We start from the raw sequence: 13,424 nt of genomic DNA, 5'->3' as shown, positions 1-13,424 counted from the left end.
AGAGAGAGAGAGAGAGAGAGAGAGAGAGAATATACAGCATGGATTTCAATGTGTAAAACATTTATGGAACATTGACATTTGGGGACAAAAACCCAAATGATACTGTTCTACATTAAAAATTGGACAATTCAAGCCCAGAGGTGATGGGATAACTGACTAAATTAAATGATTTGTACTATACAATTTATAGCTTCAGATAGCAGCATGTTCAATGCATTGAGACAAAGAAACATTTTTAGAAACCTCTTTAGGAATAATAACAGTAAGATAACTTACAAAAACTTCAAGGGAAGGAACACCATACAGAATAATTTTTATTTGTTTTTTAGAATAATCATTCTGAATGCAATGTGGCGTTTCCAGGAAGAAGCCAAATGGAGATGGAGCCACAGGCCAATGAAAGATTGCCTCAAATTAAGCATGGCAAATGAATTATAACATTGGTTTCCTTATAGGATCATGGGAACTCACAGGTAGTTAACTATATGACTACTGCAAAGTCTCGTGCCTGGCATTTTATAAAGGGCCTCACATAATTCAATAGTATGTGCAGTTGGCAGAAGGGAGTGATGACTCAGGGCTCAGAGGAGGATCATAAGAGTTGCCTCCTTCCCCTCTTTCTAAGATGGAATGTCAACAACCTCATTATCGTTATCATTACCTTAGGCATAACTCTCTCTCCTTTAATGTTCTGATGACTTTATTGTCACAGATTGTGGGCCAAAGTTCCCTATAGGTCACTACAGTTCCTCTGCATAGACATGGTGGTAGCTATATGAAGCTGCAATACACTGTACCCCCTCACTGCCTCTCTCCCTCCAGCTTTTACAGTCTGTCTGCCTCCTGTTTCACAGTGTTCCCTGAGCCTTGTAATGGAGGCCATATATACAGGTATATTCACCTCCACTCTTAGAACAACGGGAATGCCTATTAAAAGGGCAACCCTAGCACTGAGGAGTGACCCAAGGCAAAGGCACCATTGTCATCTGGATGTTCTACTTCAAATACCCAAAGGCACTAGTATTATGTATCCCATACATGACTATGCAAACATAGCACAGTGTCCTGGTGCACGTGTCCCAGCATGAGTGGCTGTTTCTCAGACCATTCCATTTTGTAGCCTTCTCATTTGATTTGCTTTCCAATTAATTAAGAATATACGGGTGTGTAGAGTGGCTGAAGCAGGTGGATTGTCACAGTTCAAGGGCAGCCTAGTCTGAACAATGAGTTCAAGAACAGGCTGGTGTAAGCCGGGGGTGGTGGCATAGGCCTTTAATCCCAGCACTTGGGAGGCAGAGGCAGGCGGATTTCTGAGTTCGAGGCCGGCCTGGTCTACAAAGTGAGTTCTAGGACAGCCAAGGCTACACAGAGAAACCCAGTCTCAAACAAAAACCCCAATAAATAAATAAAAATAAATAAATAAATAAATAAATAAATAAATAAATAAATAAATAAAACAGGCTGGTGTAAAGAATCTCCAGTAAGCAGTCAAGCAAAGAAATAATATAAGAAAATACTATTAGGATTGTTGAATAATTCTCTAGTGACTAAAATTAGTTCAAATGCTCACTTGAAGAAGAGCATCTAATGTGGTACTCTGAAGTGAGGGAATATCCCATCTACCAGGGATAGAATGCAAGCTTTGGGGAATTCATAAATATGGCCTTATAGAAACAAATATTTCATTGTATATCTGCTTATATACTTATGTGGTAAATTTGACCATCAGTGGGCTCAATACAGCCACCCAGCACCCGCATGTGAGCTGTACCATCCATGCTACACAATGCCTTCTGCTCATTATCCATTCATTGTCACACCTTCTTCTAGTATTGGAACAGCTCTCTAGTAGCAGCCATCCTGTATGCTGTGAAAGGAGGTTGTAGTTTTGTTTCTCAAGACCAAGTATGTGTGTGTGTGTATGTGTGTGTGTGTGTGTGTGTATCCCACGTGCTTCAGCTAATCTACACATCAGTATATTCTTAATTAATTGGGAAGCTTATCAAATGAGAAGTAAGGACTACAAAATGGTGAAATGGTCTGAAATACACACACACACACACACACACACACACACTTGTACTATATATGCTAAACACAATAGACTCTGGTACACACAGGAGGCCTGACTTATTTTTATGTTCTTGTATAACATCCAGGGTCTTCTTTTTTCTTTTCTTTTTTTTTTTTGTTGTTGTTTTTTGGTTTTTTGAGACAGGGTTTCTCCGTGCAGTCATGGTTGTCCTGAAACTCACTTTGTAGACCAGGCTAGTCTCGAACTCATAAATCCACCTGTCTCTGCCTCCTAAGTGCTGGGATTACAGGCGTGCGCCACCACTGCCCAGCCCAGGGTCTCCTTTTTTGACTGAGCTCCAAACAGTATAAACTAGTATTCATATAACATGGTGGAAGACCCATTATACATCAGGTATTCCCAAGAAATCATTTTAATCTTGGAACAAGAGAAATGGACAGAATAGTCCAAGTCATAGCTAATTAACTCAAGAGGAACAGTTCAGTTCAGTTCATTATATGTATATGCATACAAATTTGATTGATTATTAGTCTCCTCAGTAAATACTACCCACTGCAATCCATCCTTTAACTGTAGATGATGGCAGTGATCTCCAGGCATAAGTTTAGAGAGAGGTTTTAGAGATGCATCACATTTTTCTAACAGAACAATAGCAGTAGTTTCCCTGCTGGGAAATAGGGCCAGCCCTGTTACAGTACCAAACTACAGTTCTCTTCTGCAGCCTTAAAACTAAGCAAAAAGTATTCGGCAGCATCCATAGCAGATGTGCCACATTTCCCAAGCGGTGCACCTAGCTTATCAGTGTTAGCACAACACATGGAGCCCATATCCATAAGAAAGTACCAATGACGGTGCCCAGAAGTTTGCACAGGGCCTCTTGATGGGGATCTAAGCTCAATCTCAACTATATTTCTCATGTTCTGAGACCAGGGCATGTGTCTTCAGCATTAGGGAGTTACCATTTATTTTAGAACAGGGGGAACAGCTGTGGAAGCTTTGGGAGCTTCTGTGTCTAACAACGCACAGGAAGAGAATTCGTCTCTTCTACTGGATTTTATCTGTCTGTCTATCTATCTATCTATCTATCTATCTATCTATCTATCTATCTATCTATCTATCTATCTATCTATCTACCTACCTACCTACCTTCCTACCTACCTACCTATCCTTATTCACTTTACATCGCACTCACTGCTCCCTTCCACATCAAGTCTCTTCGGGGCTAGGTGCGTCCTCATCCACTAAGGCCAGACAAGGAAGCCCAGCTATAAGAACACACCTCACATACAGGCAACAGCTTTTGGGTTAGCCACTGCTCCAGTTGTCCAGGACTCACATGAAGACCAAGCTGCACATCTGCTACCTATGTACCTGGAGGCCTAGGTCAAGCCTCTGTATGTTCTTTGGTTAGTGGTATATGCATCTGAATCAGCTGCTGGGCAGAGCCTCTCAGAGGACTGCTACTGATCCTGAATCCCAACATGGCCTTGGTGAGGACAGAGTGACATGGTTCCTGCCTGGTACAGGGTCCTGGTGTGATCTTCCATGAGTGTCAATGGCTGATGTGGGCATAAGGCTTGTTCATATAATAATGTACATACTTCGCTCTCTTGCTTTTACTCTTACCCTCTTACTCCTTTGTCCTCTCACTTCTCTCTCTTCTCTCTCCTCTTCCCTTTCTCTTTGTCTTCTTTCCTCTCTCCATTCTCTTTGTCCTCTCCCCCCTCTTTCTCTCTTTCTCCCTGCATTTCTATAATAAAGCTCTTAAACCATAAAAAAAAATAATGTACATATTTCACATTCCTCTGAAGGATGTTCTCCCTAATAATGTTAATGACTCCATGTTAATTAGAAATAACAGGAATCCAGGAGTTGAGGGTGTGGCTAAGTCTCAGCAAACACTGGAGCTTTCAGGACAGCCCTTAAAGATATGGGAAAATGCCCTAAAATACATGAGTTAGAAATATGTAATTTCTCAATTATGCAAAATATAAAGATGGAATATGAATTATGAGGGGCTTCACAAGCCTAAAGGAACAGAGGTAGATACACTATGAGCCAGCTTGTCAGAGAGATACAAAGACAGGCAGATACAAATGCAGACAGAGTCCTGAGTTCAAGGACACTTTGGGACACAGTGACTCCTGGCCCAGGTGTGATGGAAATGGTAATTTTTGAGCAGGGTCCTACCCAATTAACAAAGGCAGATCTCTGAATTCTTTTGCAATGTTAAGGAAAAAATCTCCTAAGAATCAAAGCTGTAGGGCCATAGGATGCTGATTCATAAGAATCAAAAGGAAAACCTGGAGTACAAGACTGCATTGATATGTAAAATTAAAGATTGGACCTGTGTCCCCGAGATGAGCTAGCCAAACATTTTTTTAGGATAAAAAGAGAACTTCTTGGAGAACACACACACACACACACACACACACACACACACACACACACACACGCGATATAGACAGAGAGATCTCTTAGAATAGCAAGCAAGAAAACATAGACCTCTCCAGAGAGAAAGCTGAACATAGAGCAAAGCAGACTGGAAAAGCTGGATCATGAAGAACTCAGGTTGTCAGCCTGGATCCACGATTTGACTTCAAATAGTTCTTTTCACAGTTCCCAGACTCCCCTTCTCTCAGAACTCTTCTTCAAGCTGAGGCTGGTCTTTGGCAGACCTCCACTCTAGACTCCTGCCTGCCAGCATAACTGATGTACCATGATTAGGATCAGGGATTGGTGGTTGCCCAATCTCAAGTTGGGCTGGTTATTTATTGGCCATTTCCCCAGTCTCTGCTCCATCCCCCATCCCTGCATTTCTTGTAGACAGGATAGATTTTGTGGTGAAAATTTTGTGGGTGGGTTGGTATCCCTGTTAATGCACTGAGCTTCCTGCTTGGCTACCGAAGGTGGCCTCTTCAAGTTTGATATCCCCAATGTTGTGAGTCACAGCTAAGTTCACCCCCATTGATTCTTGGCTACCTCCCTTACCCCAGGTCTCTGTCTCATCCTGGAGATGCCCTCCCCCCCCACTTTCCCACCCCCATCAGTTGCAGATTTCCATTCATTCTCATGGCAATCTGGCCACCCCTCTTGTCCCTTCCCAAACCTGAAAAGCCTCATTCCCTTCCCTATCTCCTCTCCCACCCAGGTCCCTCCCTTCATCTGCACAACTACCGTATTATAGCAAGCCCTGGATATCCTAACATAACCAAAGCACAAGAAAATGACCTTAAAGACCTTTATCACTCTTATAAAGATGACAGAGGCCTTTAAAGGGAAAATGAAAAAGTTCCTTAAAGAAACACATGTAAATACAATCAAACAGGTAGAGGTCTTTAAAGAGCCAACAAATAAATCCCTTAAAGATATACAGGAAACTGCAATTAAACAGGTGAAGTAAATAAAACTTCAAGGGCTGAAGGTAGAAACATAAGCAATAGAGAAAACACAAACTGAGGGAAGCCTGAAGATGGAAAACCTAGGGAAGAAAACGCGTACAATAGATGCAAGCATTAGCAACAATACACAGGAGAGGGAAGAGAGAATCTCGGGCGTAAAAGATACAATAGAAAATTTGATACATCAATCAAAGAAAATGTTAAATCTAAAATAAATTCCTATCTGGACGTCTTTGGTCCTTGGATGCTCCTCTGGTAGTAGATATTTAGAGGAGGTTTAACCTTGACAGTCCTTGTGCTGCAGGTCTCTCTGTTCATTGTCTTTGGGCTCTGCAGGTCTGTATGGTTCAGAACCTGCAGCTTTGATGAAGGTGAGCAGAGAGGGGGCAGGAGAATGGAGGGCCGCCTGGGCTAGCACAGAGTAGCTTGGGGTGCCCCAGAGGACTCAGTGAGCAGGGAAGATGTGGGGAGCCGGAGTGTGGGGTGGGGGTGGTGGTGGGGGTGGGGGGAAGCTAACCTGTGTGTTTTGGGATCCGCAGGTCTGATGAAGGTGGGCAGAGAGGTACAGGAGACAGAGGGGTAGGGGGTGAGGGGTGGGGGGAAGGAGGAATGCGGGTCATCAGGCTGCTGAGGTCAGCTTCCTGTGCACCAGAGAATTCATCAAGCCTGGATGATGGGTGGGGGAAGAGAAGCTTACCTTTATGGTTCAGGATCTGCAGGTCTGATGAAGGTGGGAGCAGAAATGAGGAATGGAGGTCCTTCTACTGGATTTTTATTCAGTAACCCATGGTATCTGAATATCTTTTTCCAGCCATTCAGGGTGACTCTCCATTTAAATTGTTTAGTTGCTTCTTGAGCAATCCAGCTTTTCACCAGTCAACTGGTCCATACTAGTTGGCTTTTCTCCTCCTCCTCTTTCTCCTGAGCATGGATGTGCAGCTAATGCCCTTGTAGCTGCCAATTTGGGGTTGGAGTTGGAGGAGGGGATGGGGCAGGAGACCCATATATAACATTGAGCTAAAAGACCCGAGATGTTGGCTTCAACCATTTCTGACTTCCATTAAAATGCCTTTAAGAGACCTTTAAAAGTATTCACAAAGATGAATGAATGTTTGTACCTTTCACTGACAGCTGTAGGCTCTGCATAATCTCCTTATAGTCTCATATGGGACAGGTGAATTTGCCTTCTCCCTCTCAACATAGAAGTGGATCCTCAATGCTTCATTTGCAAATAAGCATCACGTATTTAAACAGTGCCTAGAAAGTCAGACTATGTCACCAAAACACCAGTGATGCTGTTTTCCTCCACCTCTCTTCCACCTAGCCAGGCTTTGAGGGAATGCAGTGAGCACCCTCTAGTGGTATCATAGGGCAAATGTCCTGTATTTGCTAATGGATCAAGCATGCTCTGATTTCCAGGACTCAATGGGCACCCAGGAGTACCAGGGACTCTGACTCTTCTTGAATCATGTTATAACACACACACACACACACACACACACACACACACACACACACACACACACACACACACACAAGTTCTGCTTTTCATTGAGGTATCTATAAAGGCAGACTTGTCAATACATCCTGTCAATGCTCACAGAACAAGTCATTACTCATTGTTCTCAACTTGGCCAGCTGGTTGCTGTTTCCGTTTTCTCCTTCTGCCACATAGAGTAATATTCATTTATGTGGCCAAAACTACCTACTCCTATTTGATGCTCCTTCCTTGCTATCAGCTTACCAGGACACAAAAGGGATAGTGTCCCTTCCAGCACTCTGTATCGAGTGACTATTGATTTAAACACTGGAGGAGGCATCGTGACTCAAAAAGAGACTGGTTCTAGCCTTTTGGGAATCAGTAGCGAGGTATGGGGACAGCTTTCCATACTGCTGAAAATGTGTATTCCCCTTTTGCGGCTTGATTTTGTGACACTGCAAAAAGTTTGGCTAAAAGCTTCTTAATATACCCGTCCATTGGATAAGCTGTTTTTACTGTTTCTGAAATGGGATCAGTACTTTCTATGACTAGCAATTGCTGTTCTTGTATTGTATATGGGACCTGCATCCTAATCCAGTTTCAGAATGAGAACCTTATTGGAGCTGTTGGCTCAGACGCTTTCTGCCACAGCCTGTAGACACCAATCTTGGAGCTTTTAGGAACTCCCAGCACAGAGGAAACTGGAGTCCTAGAGCACACACCTGCAGGACCAGTCCTACTTAGTTGGCTCAAACATCTCAAGCCTTTCTTCTCTTTCAATTCCATATGTTCTCCCATCTTCAAAACCAAGTCATAGAAAGGACTGGCAACTTGTACAAAGTGGAGTATAAAAGCACTGCAGACCACTCCTAACACCTAGAGATCTTTGCAAATGCAGAGGGTAGCAACTAAGGCTAGAGACAGAGAAAACCTCAGGAAATAACAGTGAGTGAAAGCTGAAGAGAATAGAGTGGGAGGAGAAGAGAAAAACACCTATCTTTGAGATGTAACCACATTACCAGCCTGCCATGCCACTGATGCTTACAGCCTATCCCCCTTTTCTCCCTCCTTCCATCACAGTCTTCTTCTTTTGCTGCTGTTGGTTCTGTTGTTATTGTTGTTTTGATGAGTATATATGGAGATAGCAGTTGCCTGTTTATTAGAAATAGAACCCAGGTGGTTTCTCTCCCTCCCTCTCCCTCTCCCTCTCCCTCTCCTTCTCCCTCTCCCTTTCTCTCCTTCCTCCTCCTTTCCCCCTTCTTTTGTTGTTCAAAGTCTAGCTTTGTAGACCCATCTGGCATGAACTTTAGATTCTTCTGGAATTGTCGGTGTCTACTACGTCTACTACTGTGGCGCTGCCCTTGTCTTTGGAGAAAGTCTGAGATGTAATATATACCTCCAAGACACGTGTTCAGGACGTACGGATGCATGGAAGAATGGGTCCTCCAAGACACGTGTTCAGGACGTACGGATGCATGGAAGAATGGGTCAGGCCGTAGAATAGATGCTGTTAACTTTCACTCAGTAGAAGTGGAAAGCACAGGAGCAAGGTCCAGGGACAGCAGCGGAGGGAGAACTGGGTGTTGGCCTGTGCATTCATGGGTCATATGGTCCTTTTGGATTCATGAAAGAAAAAAAAAATAAAGAATGAGTTCTTGGGAAGAGAACTTCACAAAAGTCCTGGGGTAAACCAGATGGGATTAACTTGTGTTCTAGTTGTCTATCTTTTCTTGTGATAAACATAATGACCAAAAGCAACTTGGGGGCTCCTTTGGCTTATAGGTTACAGTCTGTCATGAGCAGAAGCCAAGTCAGCGCCTGAAGTAAAGAACATGGAGAACACTGCCTACTGGAACTGAAGTGCTTTAAAAGAGAAACCACAGCTGTCTCGTTACTGAGAGACTGAGGACTCTGTAGCTATTTGACCCTAAGGCTGGGAGTCCTAGCATTTGGGGGTATTCACACAATGGTTCCCTCACATTGGAGAAGAAGGCAACCCCATAGTTGCTGAGTTCTTACAGCTGGTGCTTTGTCAGTCCCAATCCAGTGTCCCCAAACAGGAAGGTTCCTGGAGAGGTGCTGGTCACTGGAAGCCTGGTAAGGTTACCTCTGATATCAGCTAAGGAGCCATTATTAACAGCAACATTATATATAAACCAATGAAGCCTGGAGGAAGGCCAAGCAAGCACAAGGCCAGAGAGCAGCCCTTTTCTGTCCAGGCTGCTACCAGAAGGTGGCGCCCACACTAGGCGCCTCCCACATAAATTAAGGGAATGACATCAGTTCATCAGGTAGATGCCACTCAGGTGATTCTAATTTGTAGAAAGCTGACATTATAACCAACCATCAAAAACTGTTTGTAATTTCCAAGGTAAAATAAGGCACTATCCTAGGGTTTAATTGCTATGGACACAACGATCAAGGCAGCTCTTATAAAGGAAAACATTTAATTGGGGCTGGTCCAATTTAGAGGTTTAGCCCATTATCATCATGGTTGGAAGCATGATAACATCCAGGCAGACATGGTACTTGGAGAAAAACTGAGAATTCTACATCTTGATCCAAAAGCATCAGAAGAAGATTGTATCATATTGGGTGTAGGTTGAATATCGGAGACCCCAAAGCCTGTCCCCACAGAGACACACTTTCTCCAACAAGGCCACACCTCCTAATAGTACCACTTTCTGTGGGCCAAGCATTCAAACATATGAATCTATGGAGGCCATTCCCATTCAAAGCATCACAGGCAGATTCTTGTCATAGTTCGTTTGGACTCAAGCTGCCTACCCATCTCCAAGGCCCACCCTGCCTTTCAGTTGGGAGCAAATCCCATGCATCACCCACCTTTATCAGATCCTATTGATCTCTTTCACCAGGAGTCACTGTCATACCAAAGAGTACTAAGGTTATGATCAAATGGGGTTTCAGCATGAAAATTAATCTGATGGAAGTGGAAGAGGGTGGGGGAGAAAGAGGAGTGATGTGTTTATGGTTTCGTGCAGTGTTATGTTATAGGAAAGGGAAGGAAGAAAGGAGTTTACATAAAGCCCAAGTGTCACATGGTTTGTTTCTGAGAAGTCCAGAGGTCTATGAAGAACCTTTTCAAAAGTCTTGGCTTAGCATATGGCTGTTTTATGCTTAATCTTATCTCACAAACCTTGCTTTTTTGCTCTTTTGCCAACTGGAACTTACTTTGAAGAAACAAGAGTTAATAGCAATTTAAAATTCATAATCTTAGTAGTTGCAGCAACTGGACACTAGGTGGCACTCACTCACCTTAACATAAGTGGTTAGCGTGTGCGTGCCTTTTTAAATTTTTTTAAAAAATGGATCAGAAAGATGACTAAATCTAAATCCCCAAGTTTTCAGAAGTTACGCACATGAAAGTGTCACTATGGCATGTCCAATAAGTACTTCAAAGGACCATCAGCAACAGTTCAATTTGAAACAATTGAGAGAAGGGGAGAGCAAAATAGTGAAAAGAGTACGTTCAACTTCCGAATGGAAGAGTTACAGACAGATGCAGTAAGTGAAATGTCCCCACTCAATGATAAGGTACTTGCCATGCTTGCATGAGGTCCTTACTTCAGATTCTGCAGAACACATGTGAAGCCTGACGTAGTAGCACATATATGTAATTCCAAAAGTACACCCAGTTGGGAGGCAGAGCCTGAGACATCCATTCATGGATGCTCATGACAAAAGCACAGGCGAGCAACAGGGAACATTGCCTCAAACAAGATGGTAGGTCAGAGAAGGACACGCAGGGTTATCATACTTGACTTCCAACATGTATGTGTATTATGGTGGGTGAGCACACATGCACACACACACACATGAACAGACACACTCATACACATATACACACAGTCACACACAGTCACATACACACACACACACACACACACACACACACACACACACACTGCCAGTGCAGAAACCTCCCATGCTTTCTGACATTCTTTCAACTCATTAGAGGTGATTCTGGTCACAGTAGCTAACTGGACAAGTTAGGGACACATTTTTTTTTTTTTCTGTTTTCTTTTTGTAAGAGAATTAATGAGATTTCCACAGGATTTTTCTTTTTAGTTATTTATTCCTTTGTTCCAGTTGGTATACTGAGAATCAGGTATCATTAGGGCATTCTCATACATTCACAGCATTATAATTTGTTCTTTTTCTAACATTCTTTTATTTTAAACATTTATTTTTCTTTGTGTGCACCATTTGCCTGCCTGAAGCCAACTGAGGCCAGAGCCACTGGAACTGGAGATATAGACAGTCTTAAGCCACCATGTAGGCACTGGGAACTGAACCCAGGTTCTCTGTAAGAGCAACATCTGCTTTTATTCACAGAGCCAGCTCCAGATTCCCTATCATTCATTTTTACTTGATCTACCTACTGCTTTTTGCTGGCCCCCCACACTCCTTGCTGACCAACTGCATTCTTCTTAGAATCCCTGTCTCTGCCTTCATGTCACATATACTCCATTACTCTCTCTTGTCCTCCCCCTTGTGATTCTCCATTCCACTATAGTTGCCTTTCTGATTCCATGACCTACACATGTACATGCTCATGCACTTGTGCACACGTGCTTGAGTGTGCACACACACACACATTTGCATATATATGCGTCTGTATAATCTATACACATTTAAATTTAGATTCTGCATAGGTGAGAAAATATGTTTATCCTTTGAGGCCTGGTGTAGTCTGGTAAACATTTGGTCTTTCCTTCTATTCATTTTCCTGAAAATGTCTTTATTTCAGAGTTCGTAACAGTAAAACTTTATTACATATAAATTAATTACTCAGTTACAAAAGCAGCTTATGGAACAGGGGATGCATTTTGCTTCCGGGCTTGCAGGCACAGTGTATCATAGTAGATACAGCATGTCAGTGGAAGCCAGCATGGGGTGGTTTAGTCACATGGTACCCAGAGTTGGGAAGCAGAGAGAGAGAGAGAGAGAGAGATATCAATGCTGGTGTTCATTTCCAGCTCTCTTTCTTAATTCCTTTTCATTCAGTTTGTGATGGCAGTCCATGGGATGACGCTGGGCACTTTCAACGTGGGTCTCCATCTTCGGTTAAACCTCCCTGAAGTCCTTGCATAGACACACTCACAAGTGATTCCAAACCTAGTCAAGTTGACCTAGAAGAGCACTCATCATGTGCACTTCATTTTCTTTATCCATTTATCTGCTAACAGAGCCTTCTAGCTCGGTTTCAAATCAAGGCACCTGTCAATAGTGCACCAATATATGGGATACGCAAGTGCTCTATGCTGATTTACATAGAGTCCCTCAGATACACTTCAAGTCTGGTAGAGATGGATTATATGGTAGCAGCACCACCAGTACATAACATTTTTTTCCTGCTTTCTTGTCAGTATTCGCTCCTATTTTCTTGTTAATAGCCACTGTAAACAGGTGAAATGGATCTCAGAGCAGTCTTTTTGTGTTCACTGGATGCTCCAATAGTTTTAAAAATATTTATTGAGGCAGGAGGGAGGGAGGAGGCGAATAGGGGTCTTGTGGAGGGGAAGCTGGGATGGAGATAACATTTGAAATGTAAATAAATAAAAAAAGAAAAAAAGACAAAAATATTTATAGTCCATTTGTGCTTCTTTCCTTAAGGACTGTCAACTAAATTCAACAATCCATCTTTTTAAAGATATTTATTTTATTTTATGTGTCTGAGTATTTGTCTGTATGTATGTCTGTATTACATGTGGATGCCTGGTGCCCACAGAAGCCAGAGTGTGTTGGATCACCTGGAACTGGAATTACAGACAGTTGTGAATTTCCATGTAGGTGTTGGAAATTAAATCCCTGGTCTTCTGCAAGCTTGGGGATGCTTATGGAAGAATAGGATAAAGGATTTTATGCCCTGAAGAGAATAGGAACTCCACAGGAAGACCAACAGGATCAACTAACCTGGACCCTTGGGACTCTCAGAGTCTGAACCACCAACCAAAGAACATACACAGGCTGGACCTAGGCCTCCCCACAGATATGCAGCAGATCTGCAGCTTGTCTTCATAACAATACCAAACAACTCGAAAAGTGGGGTGGGTATCCCAAAAGCTGTTGCCTGTATGTTGCTGTTGTTCTTCTAATTGGAGTCATTTTCTGTGTTACTGGAGATTGTTTCCAAAAGCCACCACTTAAGTGTCAGTCATGAAGTGTTTTACAGATATTTTCTCCGATTATTTTCCGACTTATATTAAGGTTTGTCGTCATTTTGCATTTATTTTTTTCAAAGTGAGACAAATGGATCTAGATTCATCCTTCAACATGCAGACATATAATTTGTCTTATTACGAGTTCCTTAAGATACTGTTTCTCAAAGTACGTTTTCCATAACATCGTGGCATATTTACAATTAATATTTAAATATAAATTTTAAATATTATAATATTTATAAACCACAAATTATGTGTAGTATTTATGTAGTATTTAATTAAAAGACAAGAAGATGGACTTGTGGATAGAGATAAAAAAGGAA

This window comes from Mus pahari, chromosome 5, assembly GCF_900095145.1.
Source record: "Mus pahari chromosome 5, PAHARI_EIJ_v1.1, whole genome shotgun sequence".
Classification (NCBI taxonomy): domain Eukaryota; kingdom Metazoa; phylum Chordata; class Mammalia; order Rodentia; family Muridae; genus Mus; species Mus pahari.
Note: the sequence above shows the minus strand (reverse complement) of the source record.